The following is a 14,197-nucleotide window of genomic DNA, read 5'->3' on the forward strand; positions in this document are numbered from 1 at the left end:
TTACATGCCCCCGCTCCTCCATCTTACCAGGAGGGGGGACTTATGTCTGGCAGAAGAGACGTCGCTTCCCTGAACACATGGTGATAAACACCGAGCAGAAGTAAGAGGAAGACGCAAGCCAAGACTGTGCATCATCACTGAAGAAACATTTCTCGCCTCTGTCTCTGGGTAAGTGATTGAGGCGAATGAAGACAAATCTGTGAAAATGAAATAGTAATAAGAACTGGCATGGGAAGGATCAGCGCTTAAAGGGCACAGAGGGGATATAACCAGACAAGCCAGACAAGCCTACACAAAGCCAACGCAGCCCCATTGTACAACGACACATCACAGATTAGCGGATAGTGGTTTTGCCTGAGGCTCCTGGGGGTCTATGACCACCTAAACCTCCCATCATCTTAAGCTGCCATAGGAGTCTGACTGCAGCAGGCCACCGTACTAGTCACAGGGATCGGAGGGTCTGAGGTCACATGTCCAGGGATGGGGAAACTTGGCTCTCCAGCTGTTGAAAAACGACAACTCCCATCTTGCTAAAGCTTTGGCTGTCCAGGCATGATGGGAGTTGTAGTTTGGCAAGGTTCCCTACCCCTGGTCTAGACAGTCTTGGGCTCCCCCACCCTTCCCGTCTTGCCCTTACCTACCACCCAGAGATTACCCCCATGTCTGTATAATCATAGTCAGATGTAGCAGAGCTGATTTTGTATATGATAATTATCACTTCCCATTACCTCCATTTGGTAACTGGGGGTGGTGGGGAAGTGCAGGATCCACGGGAGCAGCCCAGGGACTATGGTCTACCTAATCCTCTATTGTTAGTTCTCAGGTGGATAATCTCCTCCGACCCCTCAGCTTCATCCACAGGGCCCACCCACAGCTGCCTGTCCTGGAACCAGAAGGGAAACTCCCATCACTCACCCTTGTGAAGCTTTATGAGCGGATAGGGGTGTGGTTTGGCAGTAACTCCACCCCCTCATTAACATTTCCAACCAAAACGAGCTGTATAAAGGGGTTGTTCACTCCCCCAAAAAAACATTTCTTTCAAATCAACTAGTGCCAAAAAGTGGCAGAGATTTGTAATTTACTTCTATTAAAAAGTATCTCCAGTCTTTCAGTACTTATCAGCTGCTGTATGTCCCACAGGAAGTGGTGTATTCTTTCCAGTCTGACACAGTGCTCTCTGCTGCCACCTCTGTCCATGTCAGGAACTGTCCAGAGCAGGAGCAAATCCCCATAGAAAACCTCTCCTGCTCTTCTGACTGGAAAGAATACACCACTTCCTGCAGGACATACAGCAACTGATAAGTACTGGAAAACTGGAGATTTTTTAATAGACTTAAATTACAAATCTTTGGCACTTTCTGGCACCAGTTAGAAATCTCTTTTTAGTGAACTTCCCCTTCGTTATGCTGTGATAACACATAGAGCTTCTGAATGGGGCGCTGGCCTTGGTGCTGAAACAGAGACCTGACACCATCCCAGCACATCTGCCTCCACTTATAGTCACTACTTTCCCATGGGGCCTTCATCTACTCTGAGGACCTATAGCAGGGGTACTCAACAACTTTTAGTGAAGGTCCACTTACCGGGGTCTATTGTCAGGTGAAGGTCCGAGCTGAATGTCAGTAGAAAACGTGTTTTGTTACTTTTCACAAACGTTGTTGAACTATTTACATACAGGATTGATGCTTTTTAGTATAGCCCCCCTGTGAGCTCCCCCCAGTAGTATATAGCCCCCTGTGAGCTCCCCCCAGTAGTATATAGCCCCCCTGTTAGCTCCCCCCAATAGTATATAGCCCCCCCTGTGAGCTTCCTCCAGTAGTATATAGCCCCCTAGTAGTATATAGCCCCCCTGTGAGCTCCCCCCAGTAGTATACAGCCCCCCTTTGAGCTGTGAGCTCCCCCAGTAATATATAACCCCCAGTAGTATATAACCCCGCTGTGTGCTCCCCCCAGTAGTATATAACCCCCCTGTGCACGCCCCCAGTAGTATATAGCCCCCCAGTAGTATATAGCCCCCCTGTGATCTCCCCCAATAGTATATAGACCCCCTGTGAGCTCCCTCCAGTAGTATATAGCCCTCCAGTAGTATATAGCCCCCCTGTGAGCTCCCCCCAATAGTATACAGCCCCCCCGATGAGCTCCTTCCAGTAGTATATAGCCCCCCTGTGAGCTCCCCCAGTAGTATATAGCCCCCCTGTGAGCTCCCCCCAATAATATATAGCCCCCAGTAGTATATAGCCCCACTGTGTGCTCCCCCCAGTAGTATATAACCCCCCTGTGCGCTCCCCCAGTAGTATATATCCCCCTCTGTGCTCTCCCCCTCCCATATAGACCCCTGAGCACTTCCCCAGTAGTATATATCCCCCCTGCGCTCCCCCAGCAGTATATGGCCCCCTGTGCGCTCCCCCAGTAGTATATAGACCCCTGTAAGCTCCCCCCAATAGTATATAGCCCCCCCAGTAGTATATAACCCCCTGTGAGCTCCCCCCGTAGTATATAACCCCCCTGTGTGCTCCCCCAGTAGTATATATCCCCTTCTGTGCTCTTCCCCTCCCATATAGCCCCCCTGAGCGCTCCCCCAGTAGTATAAATCCCCCCCCCCCTCCCCATGCGCTCCCCCTCCCATATAGCATATAACATAAAAAACAAACACTTATACTCACCTGGGTCCGGGCTTCTCCTCTTCTCTTCCCCTCTTGTAGCATCACTGCAGCAGTCACAAGAGGTCGTTCTCACCTGTCCTGACGTCGGCGCTCGAGTGATGTCACTCGAGCGCCAGCACCAGAGACAGAGAGCGGCCTCTTGTGACCGCTGCGGCCACAAGAGTGACTGACAGGGAGGGAGCCGATGGCTCCCTCTGTCAGTGCTGCTCTACGGTAACTATGAGGGCTTGTTACGAGTGCTCACAGTTACTATGCAGAGCGCAGGTATACAGGTATACTGAGTATACTGAGCTGCAGCAGGGGTCCGGACAGCTGGCCTCCGCAGTCCGCCATTTGAGGACCCCTGAGGTATTGTTTCCTATAATACAGGACTCTTTCCTAGTTTATCCTTAGTTTACCTGATTGTTCTCAAGATCCAGATGGCGGGACACAATGATGACAATTCTTTCAGCAATTGTTTGTCGCATTTGATTTTGTTCAGTATTTTTTTGTATGTGACTGTATTGTTCTTTCTCATACACCTGTCTGTAAGGCATCTGGCAGCAGCAGTAGCCCTCCCCCACTGATCCCTCACCAAGACGTGACCAGACAAGTAGGCCACACTCCATGGATTGGGTTGACCTTGTAATGGATGGAGATAGTGAATTCGCAGAACTGCCCAAAGCGATGGAGGAAGCTGCCCTAGGGAGCGACAGAAAGAGATGATAGGACAGAAGAAGAAGACACTCTCATTGGTTCACAGATCCATGTGACATATAAGCAAACAACACCCTTTCCATACTTCAGCTGTGCAGCAACCAAGCACATATCCTTACAATAGTGACATCTTGTGGCGAAACTTTATCACTACTACACCACCACTCACTTACAAGAAAGTACAGGCTTTCACGAAGGGTGTAGCAAATAGCAACACCTGTGGTGGGATACCACAGCGAGATACAGAAACATAAGGAGAGCTAGTAGTCCGGGACTGGCAAATGGAGTATGTCCTGCAGGAAGTGGTGTAATCTTTCCAGTCTGACACAGTGCTCTCTGCTGCCACCTCTGTCCATGTCAGGAACTGTCCAGAGCAGGAGAGGTTTTCTATGGGGATTTGTTACTGCTCTGGACAGTTCATGACATGGACAGAAGTGGCCGCAGAGAGCACTGTGTCAGACTTGAGGGAATACACCACTTCCTGCAGGACATACAGCAGCTGATAAGTACTGAAAGACTTTTTTAATAGAAGTAAATTACACACTTGTGTAAGACTGCACTTCCTGCAGGACATACAGCAGCTGATAAATATGGGAAGACTGGAGATTTTAAAATAGAAGTAAAGTAAAAATCTATATAACTTTCTGAAACCAGTTGATTTGAAAGAATAAGATTTTTGCCGAGTACCCCTTTAATAGTCAAGGTGTAATGCCCCATTTCTCCTGTGGTGGCACTGTGGTACACTTGCTTCCAGTTACCCCTGCAGATTGCAGATGATTGATGGGACGCCCTGTGATTATGTTCTTTTTGGCGGACCCTCTTAGCATAAAGTAACCGAGCAAAGTAGAGAACTCTTTTAAAAGTGAGAACTCTTTATGTGTTCGATCTTTTAGCGGAGAAAAGGAATGGCTCAGCCCATGACAACACAATGGAGGCACAAGGCACCGCATTCACAGCCCATTCCGTGTGTCCCTCTTATGTCCGCCTGTAATTTGCCGCTTATTACTAAGCTTTGCACTTTGCCGCGTCTACCCCCCCCCCCCCCCCCCCCCGGCTAATAAAGGACTCTCTCAGCGAATCTGTTTTATTAAGCGATCAATAGACTTTACTGTTTAGAAAGCAATAAAATCACCATTAAGTGTTCATGACGCAGAACGGCAATAAACAACGGTTAAATCAGACAAGAGGCGATTATTACGTTTTTCAACAACATCGAAAAAAAAATTTCAAAAAGCAAATATTATGTTTTTTGAAATTTGACAAAATCCTTCTGTAATAATCCCGGATTCCTGCCGAGCCGGTTTGATCTCTTTCATTGTTGCAAGATGGTAAATTGCTGCGTTGAGTGATAGTGAGTGAGTGCTCTCCCGGCCGCCGCTGATTACTCCGTATCCGGGCACAATAGATAATTAAAGTGTAATTTGCATCTGATTTATGAAAAAATGAGGGAAATGCGCTCGACGGCTGACTTACCTGGCGCACGTTCCGGTCCTGCTTATATGACTCCCGCTGTGACAATATGTCTTGGATCACTGGGCCGAGCCTACGACTCTTAAAGAAGATTTTCAAGGGATTAAAAGATGATAATTTACAAATCCTCCCTACTCTCTCTTTTTTTCGGCTTAACGTTCTCTCTTTCTGGGCGCAATACCGATCCAAAGCTGCCAGGATTGAAATATCTGTGAATTATAGGCTGCAAATATTTCATGCAAATGCAAGGGAGCATATATGTCATAGAAGTGGCCCGTATGTAGTGTCCATTAGGGAATCCACGGAAGATTGGCACAAATGCCCCCTATGGGAACAAACAAGAAAGATGTGGCAAGATGATATATAGGAGTTGGGGTAAGTAACTGCAAGGTGTTGGCCCCAAGTAAGATGCAGTGTCCCACTACTAAGTAGGATGCAGTGTCCCACTACACTGCTGTAGGCCAGGAAAAAATGGACTATGGATCACTATCCATGCTGGGCGGCTGTACTCTTCAAAACCTGAAAACTAAAAAAAAATACATTGGTTAGGTATGCACAACTAAAGCAAGAACTCATCTTAAATGCCCTAGGTTTTCTTAGGGGTTTCATCAATGGCAAGTTTTACCCACTAGGTGGGGCCTGCATTCCTGGTTCTCATGTCACTCTGTGCCTATGGACAGCAATAGGCAGATGTTCATTTCCATGGATGTAATTACTAATCACTGAGCCCCCACAGCTTAAATATCTAAGGGTTTGGATAGGGTCCCCGACCCTGCAGGCAGTCCTCCATCACCACCGCAAATCACCTAAAGTCTAAAGTCAAGTAAAGTCAGTCAAGTGTTAAACATTATTGAGAGACTATATTCAAGTATTCCTGCCAGAGAAGCAGTAATTTATGTCCTAAACAAGTTCGCCGGCAAGAAGTTTTGAAGAATAGACTATATTAATCTATTCCAAGTATCCAGCTCACTAAAGGGATCTCAGTCATCGACGTATTATTTGTATGGCACTTTTAGTGAAAAAGATTACATACTGCGCCTTTAAGAAGATTTCTACGGTAAAGTTTGCACCTTGATAACTGCTGGACTCTGTGGTTCATCTGCACTACACCTGCACTACATCAACTTTAAATGGGCATAGTCCGTACATCCAGGGGTAGGCACATACCACTCCTGGCCACCGTGACAAGTGACATAAGTACATTCCGGGGCAAAACTACCACCGTAGTAGACAAAGCGCTGCTACAGGGCCCACTACATCAGGGGGCCCATCCCTGCTATATACTATGCCTCCTAAGCTGTTATCATACTACCATGTCACAACCTGGGTCCCCGCTCAGGCCAGGAGACCAGGAACCGGAGTGGAGGGTAGTGGATCCCAGTGATGGAGCTGGGGAGGAGGTGGCTGTACATAACAACATGCACCTACCTCCCGGGCTCCAGTACTGGGATCCACTCTGGTTCTTATCCGGGACTTCTCCTTTAAACTCCAGCTATTGCAAAATGACGGCCCCCATCATGCTGTATAGATCCCTATGATTCTAATTACTGTTTCCACCCGCCCTGTGTAATGTTTGGCCCCATGTGGACCCTTCCTGTATAAGCCCAAGCGGATGCGACGTGTTTATTGAGCCCATAGGACAGGCCGCTATCACTGCATTGCTGGGGGAGGCCGCTATCACTGCATTGCTGGAGGAGGCCGCTATCACTGCATTGCTGGGGGAGGCCGCTATCACTGCATTGCTGGGACAGGCCGTTATCTCTGCATTGCTGGGACAGGCCGCTATCTCTGCATTGCCGGGGCAGTCCGCTATCACTGCATTGCTGGGGTGGGCCGCTATCACTGAATTGCTGGGACAGGCTGCTATCACTGCATTGCTGGGGGACCATTGCTGGGACAGGCCGCTATCACAGCATTGCTGGGGCACGCCACTATCACTGAATTGCTGGGGCAGTCTGCTATCACTGCATTGCTGTGGCAGTCCCCTATCACTGCATTGCTGGGACAGGCCACTATCACTGCATTGCTGGGGCAGGCCGCTATCACTGCATTGCTGGGGCAGTCCGCTATCACTGCATTGCTGGGGAAGTCTGCTATCACTGCATTGCCGGGGCAGTACGCTATCACTGCATTGCTGGGGCAGGCCGCTATCGCTTCATTGCCGGGGGGGAGCACTATCACTGCATTTCTGGGGCAGTCCTCTATTACTGCATTGCTTGGGCAGGCTGCTATCACTGCATTGCTGGGGCAGTCCGCTATTACTGCATTGCTGGGGCCCACTGCTATCACTGCATTGCTGGGGGAGTCCGCTATCACTACATTGCTGGGGCACACTGCTATCACTGCATTGCTGGGGGAGTCCGCTATCACTACATTGCTGGTGGAGGTCACTATCACTGCATTGCTGGGGCACACTGCTATCACTACATTGCTGGAGGAGGCCGCTATCACTGCATTGCTGGGGCAGTCCGCTATTACTGCATTGCTGGAGGAGGCCACTATCACTGCATTGCTGGTGGAGGCCACTGTTACGGCATTGCTGGAGGAGGCCGCTATCAATTCATTACTCGGGAAGGCCGCTATCACCGCATTGCTGGGGGAGGCCGCTATCACTGCATTGCTGGAGGAGGCCGCTATCACTGCATTCCTGGAGGAGGCCGCTATCACCGCATTGCTGGAGGAGGCCACTATCACCGCATTGCTGGAGGAGGCCACTATCACCGCATTGCTGGAGGAGGCCGCTATCACTGCATTCCTGGAGGAGGCCGCTATCACTGCATTGCTGGAGGAGGCCACTATCACCGCATTGCTGGAGGAGGCCACTATCACTGCATTGCTGGAGGAGGCCACTATCACCGCATTGCTGGAGGAGGCCGCTATCACTGCATTCCTGGAGGAGGCCGCTATCACTGCATTGCTGGAGGAGGCCACTATCACCGCATTGCTGGAGGAGGCCACTATCACTGCATTGCTGGAGGAGGCCGCTATCACTGCATTGCTGGTGGAGGTCACTATCACTGCCTTGCTGGAGGAGGCCGCTATCACTGCATTGCGGGGGCAGTCTGCTATCACTGCATTGCTGGTGGAGGCCACTATCACTGCATTGCTGGAGGAGGCCGCTATCACTGCATTGCTGGAGGAGGCCGCTATCACTGCATTGCTGGAGGAGGCCACTATCACCGCATTGCTGGAGGAGGCCGCTATCACTGCATTGCTGGGGGAGGCCACTATCACTGCATTGCTGGGGGAGGCCACTATCACTGCATTGCTGGGGGAGGCCGCTATCACCGCATTGCTGGAGGAGGCCGCTATCACTACATTGCTGGAGGAGGCCGCTGTCACTGCTTTGTTTGTTAGCTACAAATGTCACAGAAGGTAATAGTCGCCTCCTGTGTATTGTCTGATGAGTCTGACAAGATGTCACTTTTACCTTCTGTGATAATTATAGCTAAGAAATAATACAGGGACACAAAATCTTCCGCCTTCCCCTGGAATTTACAGAAATGAGCTCTTTATAAATTGCGATGCCACCATCTGCCTCCATCGGAGCGGCGGCGGCAATCATCGTCTCCCATCCATCGCCCTGTACCAGATAGATTTTACCAAACATCATTAATGTGTAATCTGCAACGCGCTCCCCATCTCCTCACACAGACGCATCAGGACTATCGCCCTCCGCGGCGTCTGCAATAATAAGACGTTTATTAGGAACATTTACTTGGAATGGACTCCTGTTTTTTTCTTTCTATCTGACTCATGAGGGTGAATGTATTTACAAGGCTGACACATTTCCTCTGTCGTAGCGGTTCTTCTGTGTTCAGCATCAATTTCTATGCAAACCGATTGTTCCGTAACAAGCAGAAGTTCTCATTTTCCCGAACAATCAGGAGCGTGGCGGCGGCGGCAGCAGGGGCCGAGAGACGAGAGCCGTGCGCAGGAACAACAAAGCAATGCTAGACCTCAGCCTGATCCAGCTCTTTATATGCCTTAAAGGGGCTCTCCACTTCTACAAATTGCCCTGACTGTTACTGTAAACTGATCCCCAGAAAATCCCTTTAAGGCACAGTTGATAGGGCACTGTTTGGCACTGGAAGCAGTTGAACCACTCATACAAGGGGTCCTGTGGCAGATTGGGTTGTTTGCCCAAACTCTTATGTTACTCAAAAAATTGCATTGCAGATGTAGGTTAACCTACTGTACAAGGACTGGGAGAACTGATAAACAGGGTAGGCGCCTGTCTAGGTCACCACTGCCAGCCTGGACTGGAGGATGCAACTGCTGCTGGTTTTTCAGCCCTTGGGAATCCAGGGCACTGGCCTCAGATCCCTGGGGGAGTGTTGCTATAGGTAGTTAAAGGGGTTATCCAGCGCTACAAAAACATGGCCACTTTTCCCCTACTGTTGTCTCCAGCTTGGGCAGGATTTGAAACTCAGTTCCATTGAAGTAAATGCAACTTAATTGCAAACCGCACCTGAACTGGAGACAAGAGAGGGGGGAAAAGTGGCCATGTTTTTGTAGCACTGGATAACCCCTTTAAAGCTGTGCAGGATAAATAACCTTCCTCTGTCGCTCTTGTAGGGCAAAATAAGCCTAGAGCGACCCAGGAATTCTGTGTAGAGAGCAGACACCATAGAGGAGGGCGGAGAAGGGTTCTGCTGCTCAGCATGAGAACTGGTTTATGGTGAGCTTCTTTCTTGCTATTTATGTTAGTGTGGGGATACCTCCACTCCCTGCCTACTAGGGGACCTACATACCTAATGAAAGGACCTTTCTAACTACCGGGGAACACTGCCTACCTATTGGGAGGTGGCTTATATACTTCGTGGGAGAACCTATCCACCAACTGGGGAAACCTAAGCCCTACTGCACTACTGGGGGCTTTATCCTATTTTCTGTGGCCGACCTACCTAACTACTGGGAGAACCTATGCACTACTGCACTACTGGGGGCTTCATCCTACTTTCTGTGGCCGACCTACCTAACTACTGGGAGAACCTATGCACTACTGCACTACTGGGGGCTTTATCCTATTTTCTGTGGCCGACCTACCTAACTACTGGGAGAACCTATGCACTACTGCACTACTGGGGGCTTCATCCTTTTTTCTGTGGCCGACCTACCTAACTACTGGGAGAACCTATGCACTACTGCACTACTGGGGGCTTCATCCTACATTCTGTGGCTGACCTACCTAACTACTGGGAGAACCTATGCACTACTGCACTACTGGGGGCTTCATCCTACTTTCTGTGGCCGACCTACCTAACTACTGGGAGAACCTACATCTGGAAAATCTACCAAACTGGGGGTCCTATCTGCCTACTTGGGAGATCATCTACTGGGGCTCTCACCTACCTTCTGGGGACATCTCCTTATATACTGAGGTGACCTATATACCTACATTGGTTACCTATCTCCTTATTTCTGGGACCTACTACCTTCTCAGGGCTCCTACCTACCCACTTGGCAGATCTATCATTCTACCTACTTAGTCAACCTACCTAGTCAATTGGGGGAACCATCTACTTGTAAACCTACTAGGGTAAGCTACCTACCAACTGGGGGGGGACCAACCTAATGGGTGAAACTACCTACTTCGGGAACCATTCACGTACAAGGACACCTACCTGTCTAGTGGGGTCTAGTCTACCTTTTGAGGGAATCGACCTTCCTAATGGGGGCACATATCTACCTTCTCAGGGGACAGGTTGTCGAGTAGCCTGAGCCCTAGTGAAATCTCGTCTCCCTGATACCGATATACTGGGCTTCCTACCTGACTCTTCCTTCTCAGATAATTACATTCGTCACACAGTGACCCCGGTGTCATGGCAGACAGAACACGGCAGGAGGAGAGGAGACAACCTGGTACTGGAGAAAACTCGTAAGAGAATGATAGAAAGCCAAGCACAAACAAAACACAATGAAATATGGCAGCGATTACCCCGGCGCTCAATATAACGGGGGTTCTGGATCTCCTACACTTTGTTTATTCTGATCACAGGCGATATTGTTCTCCGGCTTCTCCGCGTAATGACTCTCGCAGTTATCACAGTGAATTTCTTGGAGAGAGCGGAGCTCGACTCTCATCATCACTGCCTGATGCTTCCACACATTCCAGGCAATTGTGTTTATTCTCTTAAAGGGACAGGAGACTATTTCTCCTGCAGAGGGCGAGTGTATTGTAAAGGGGCAAAAATCATTTGAAATTCATCTCCTAATCACTTCTCAGACTGAGATCAAGGGTAGTATCTGTTCTCATCGGGTAAATATCTGTCCCCTATCTGGGGACCTTATAGTAAATTAGTTTTTAGAACAGAGAGATGGAAAAGAGCTCGCTGTGTCCTCTCCAGGTATTGCTGGCATTGCTTACATTGACCTGCTTACATGCTATGACCTGCTTACATGCTATGACCTGGCATTGCTTACATTGACCTGCTTACATGCTATGACCTGGCATTGCTTACATTGACCTGCTTACATGCTATGACCTGCTTACATGCTATGACCTGGCATTGCTTACATGCTATGAACTGGCATTGCTTACAAGTTCAATGCACCGAAAAAAAATGAATAAAAATAAATCCATGTCGTAAAGTGAATATGAACTCTGTGGTTTAGACAGTGTATGGTGCTATTTGGGCACTATTTGGTGGTATCATATAGGAACAGTATAGAACGGTACAGATGTTTGCCAATCTATGGCGCCATTATTTGAGCACTGTATGATGGTATATCTTAACATAACTTTTGATATGTTGCTGCCCATGGTGAGACTAACAATTCCTTCTATACTTGTTCGTATCTGTTCAGTCTCCTTCCCCCAGTTCTGAGCTGCTGCTTTCTGCTGAAGACACAAGAATCTGTGTGTGAGCTTCTACCCCCTCCCTTCTGAGACATCTGATGCAAACAAGTCCCTGGCAGGCTTTATCTGCAACATTGTAGCTTCTTTAATGCTGGGAGGGTTAATCACAGGTAGTTCAGTAGCAATTTGACCTCAGAATACCCCTCACATTAATCATTAATCACAGTGATTTAGTCAGCAACTTGACTTCAGAATAACCCTCCCAAAGAAGCTAAAATGTTGAAGATAAAGCCACCCAGGGACTAGCTTACATCAGCCGTCTCAAAAGGGAGGGGGGAGGAGGAGAAAGAGAGAAAAGATCACACATAGATTTTTGTGTTTTCAGCAGAAAGCAGCAGCTCAGAACTGGGGGAAGGAGACTGAATAGATAATAACAGGTATGGAAGGAATTGTTAGTTTCACCATGGGCAGCAACGTATCAGAAGTTATGTTTGAGCAGAATACCCCTTTACGACTATGTTCACACAATGTACATTTTATGAAAAGAACGGACGTTCTTTCCCACTTCCTCTCAGGTGGTGGGTTCGGCCGTCAGTCTGAGGTGTATTGGGCTTTCTGAACAACCACACAGATGATGTCAGTGGGGTCAGGCATGATGGAAAATCACAGCTAAATCCCTTTGCTCTGGAAGAAAGCCACAGCTAGAGCGCTCTTCCCATGGCTTACCCCTCCCCACAGAGAACACAGGCAGGCTACCCCCCACCCCCCCGTTTTATAAGTTATTTTGGATATTGACACATATATTTTATTGATTTTATTAAATAAAAAAGAAAAGTGATCAGCCATAGGTTCTGTCTGCAGATGGGGGAGGGGATACAGGGGGGGGGGATCAGTGACTAATAAAGTGAGTAAAGAGACAGAGAGTAAATCAGAGAGACAGAGACAGAATCCATTAGAAGCGGCGGCGCTGCTGCCCGACATGGCGGAAACTGCAGAAAGTTCTTCCCTCCGAACACGTTGTCTGTGTTCTCTGTCAGGATTGATTAATTGTTCCTTAAACGTCTTGTTTTCTGGCGTCTTGTTAAACGCCGTCTCCTCCGCTTATCGCCGGGTCTTATCCGCCACCATTAAATATTACTTAAATGGTGAAAAATCACAAAAGTTGGAAAATCAATTATGTGGATGAGCGATTTCTTACACGATCCGCGGCATCTGGAGAACAACCTGCAGCGTCACCTGTGTCACAGAGCGAGGCGCCCAATCCCTGCACAGAGGGAATGCTCAGCGACAGGAGCGATCATCTGCAGCCCCTCCATCAGGACATCTAATTTTCCATTTTACTATATATATTATACAATAAGCCTAGAATTTTACAGTTTTTGTTCTGGCCCCTAAGATCAAAACTAAGCTGAGACTTCCTGATCTTTACAGATCATTTCCCAGCAGTCTCCTCCTTATCATCACACACAGGATTACAGTGACAGGTGACAGCAGTATATAGATAACACAGACAGGAGTACAGTGACAGGTGACAGCAGTATATAGATAACAGACAGGAGTACAGTGACAGGTGACAGCAGTATATAGATAACACAGACAGGAGTACAGTGACAGGTGACAGCAGTATATAGATAAAACAGAAAGGAGTACAGTGACCCCAGTATATAGATAACACCGACAGGATTACAGGGACAGGTGACAGCAGTATATAGATAACACAGACAGGAGTACAGTGACAGGTAACAGCAGTATACAGATAACACAGACAGGAGGACCGTGACAGGTGACAGCAGTATATAGATAACACAGACAGGAGCACAGTGACAGGTGACTCCAGTATATAGATAACACAGTTAGGAGTACAGTGACACCAGTATATAGATAACATAGACAGGAGTACAGTGACAGGTGACATCAGTACAGTACATGTATACGGACTGTAAAACGATGCCACATATTTACAACAAAAGACCATATAAAGCACAAAAATGCTACAAAATTTTTATGGTGTTCTTTTACTTTGTAAAACCTATTTTCATATAAAGAAGTCTATGGTGAATAAGCCTGAAAAAAACATTTTGAAATAAAAAAAAAAAAGCTCAAAAAACTCTTGTATGTTGTATTATAGACTTTAAAGTAACATCTGGAAACATTAAAAAACAATGAAAAATGTTGTTGAAACAGGACACTGCTTGGTACACTGAGACTGCTTGGTACACTGAGACTGCTTGGTACACTGAGACTGCTTGGTACACTGAGACGGCTTGGTACACTGAGACGGCTTGGTACACTGAGACTGCTTGGTACACTGACACTGCTTGGTACACTGAGACGGCTTGGTACACTGAGACTGCTTGGTACACTGAGACTGCTTGGTACACTGAGACTGCTTGGTACACTGACACTGCTTGGTACACTGACACAGCTTGGTACACTGAGACTGCTTGGTACACTGAGACTGCTTGGTACACTGAGACTGCTTGGTACACTTACACTGCTTGGTACACTGAGACTGCTTGGTACACTGACACGGCTTGGTACACTGAGACTTCTTGGTACACTGAGA

At 48.0% G+C, this 14,197-nt stretch overlaps 1 pseudogene; it reads left to right on the forward strand.

Annotated features, from left to right (window-relative positions):
* The first annotated feature begins 11,046 nt into the window (after nucleotides 1–11,046).
* LOC138770185 (U2 spliceosomal RNA) lies at nucleotides 11,047–11,220 on the forward strand (annotated as a pseudogene).
* Nucleotides 11,221–14,197: the final 2,977 nt, after the last annotated feature.

Source organism: Dendropsophus ebraccatus, chromosome 12 (assembly GCF_027789765.1).
Source record: "Dendropsophus ebraccatus isolate aDenEbr1 chromosome 12, aDenEbr1.pat, whole genome shotgun sequence".
NCBI lineage: Eukaryota > Metazoa > Chordata > Amphibia > Anura > Hylidae > Dendropsophus > Dendropsophus ebraccatus.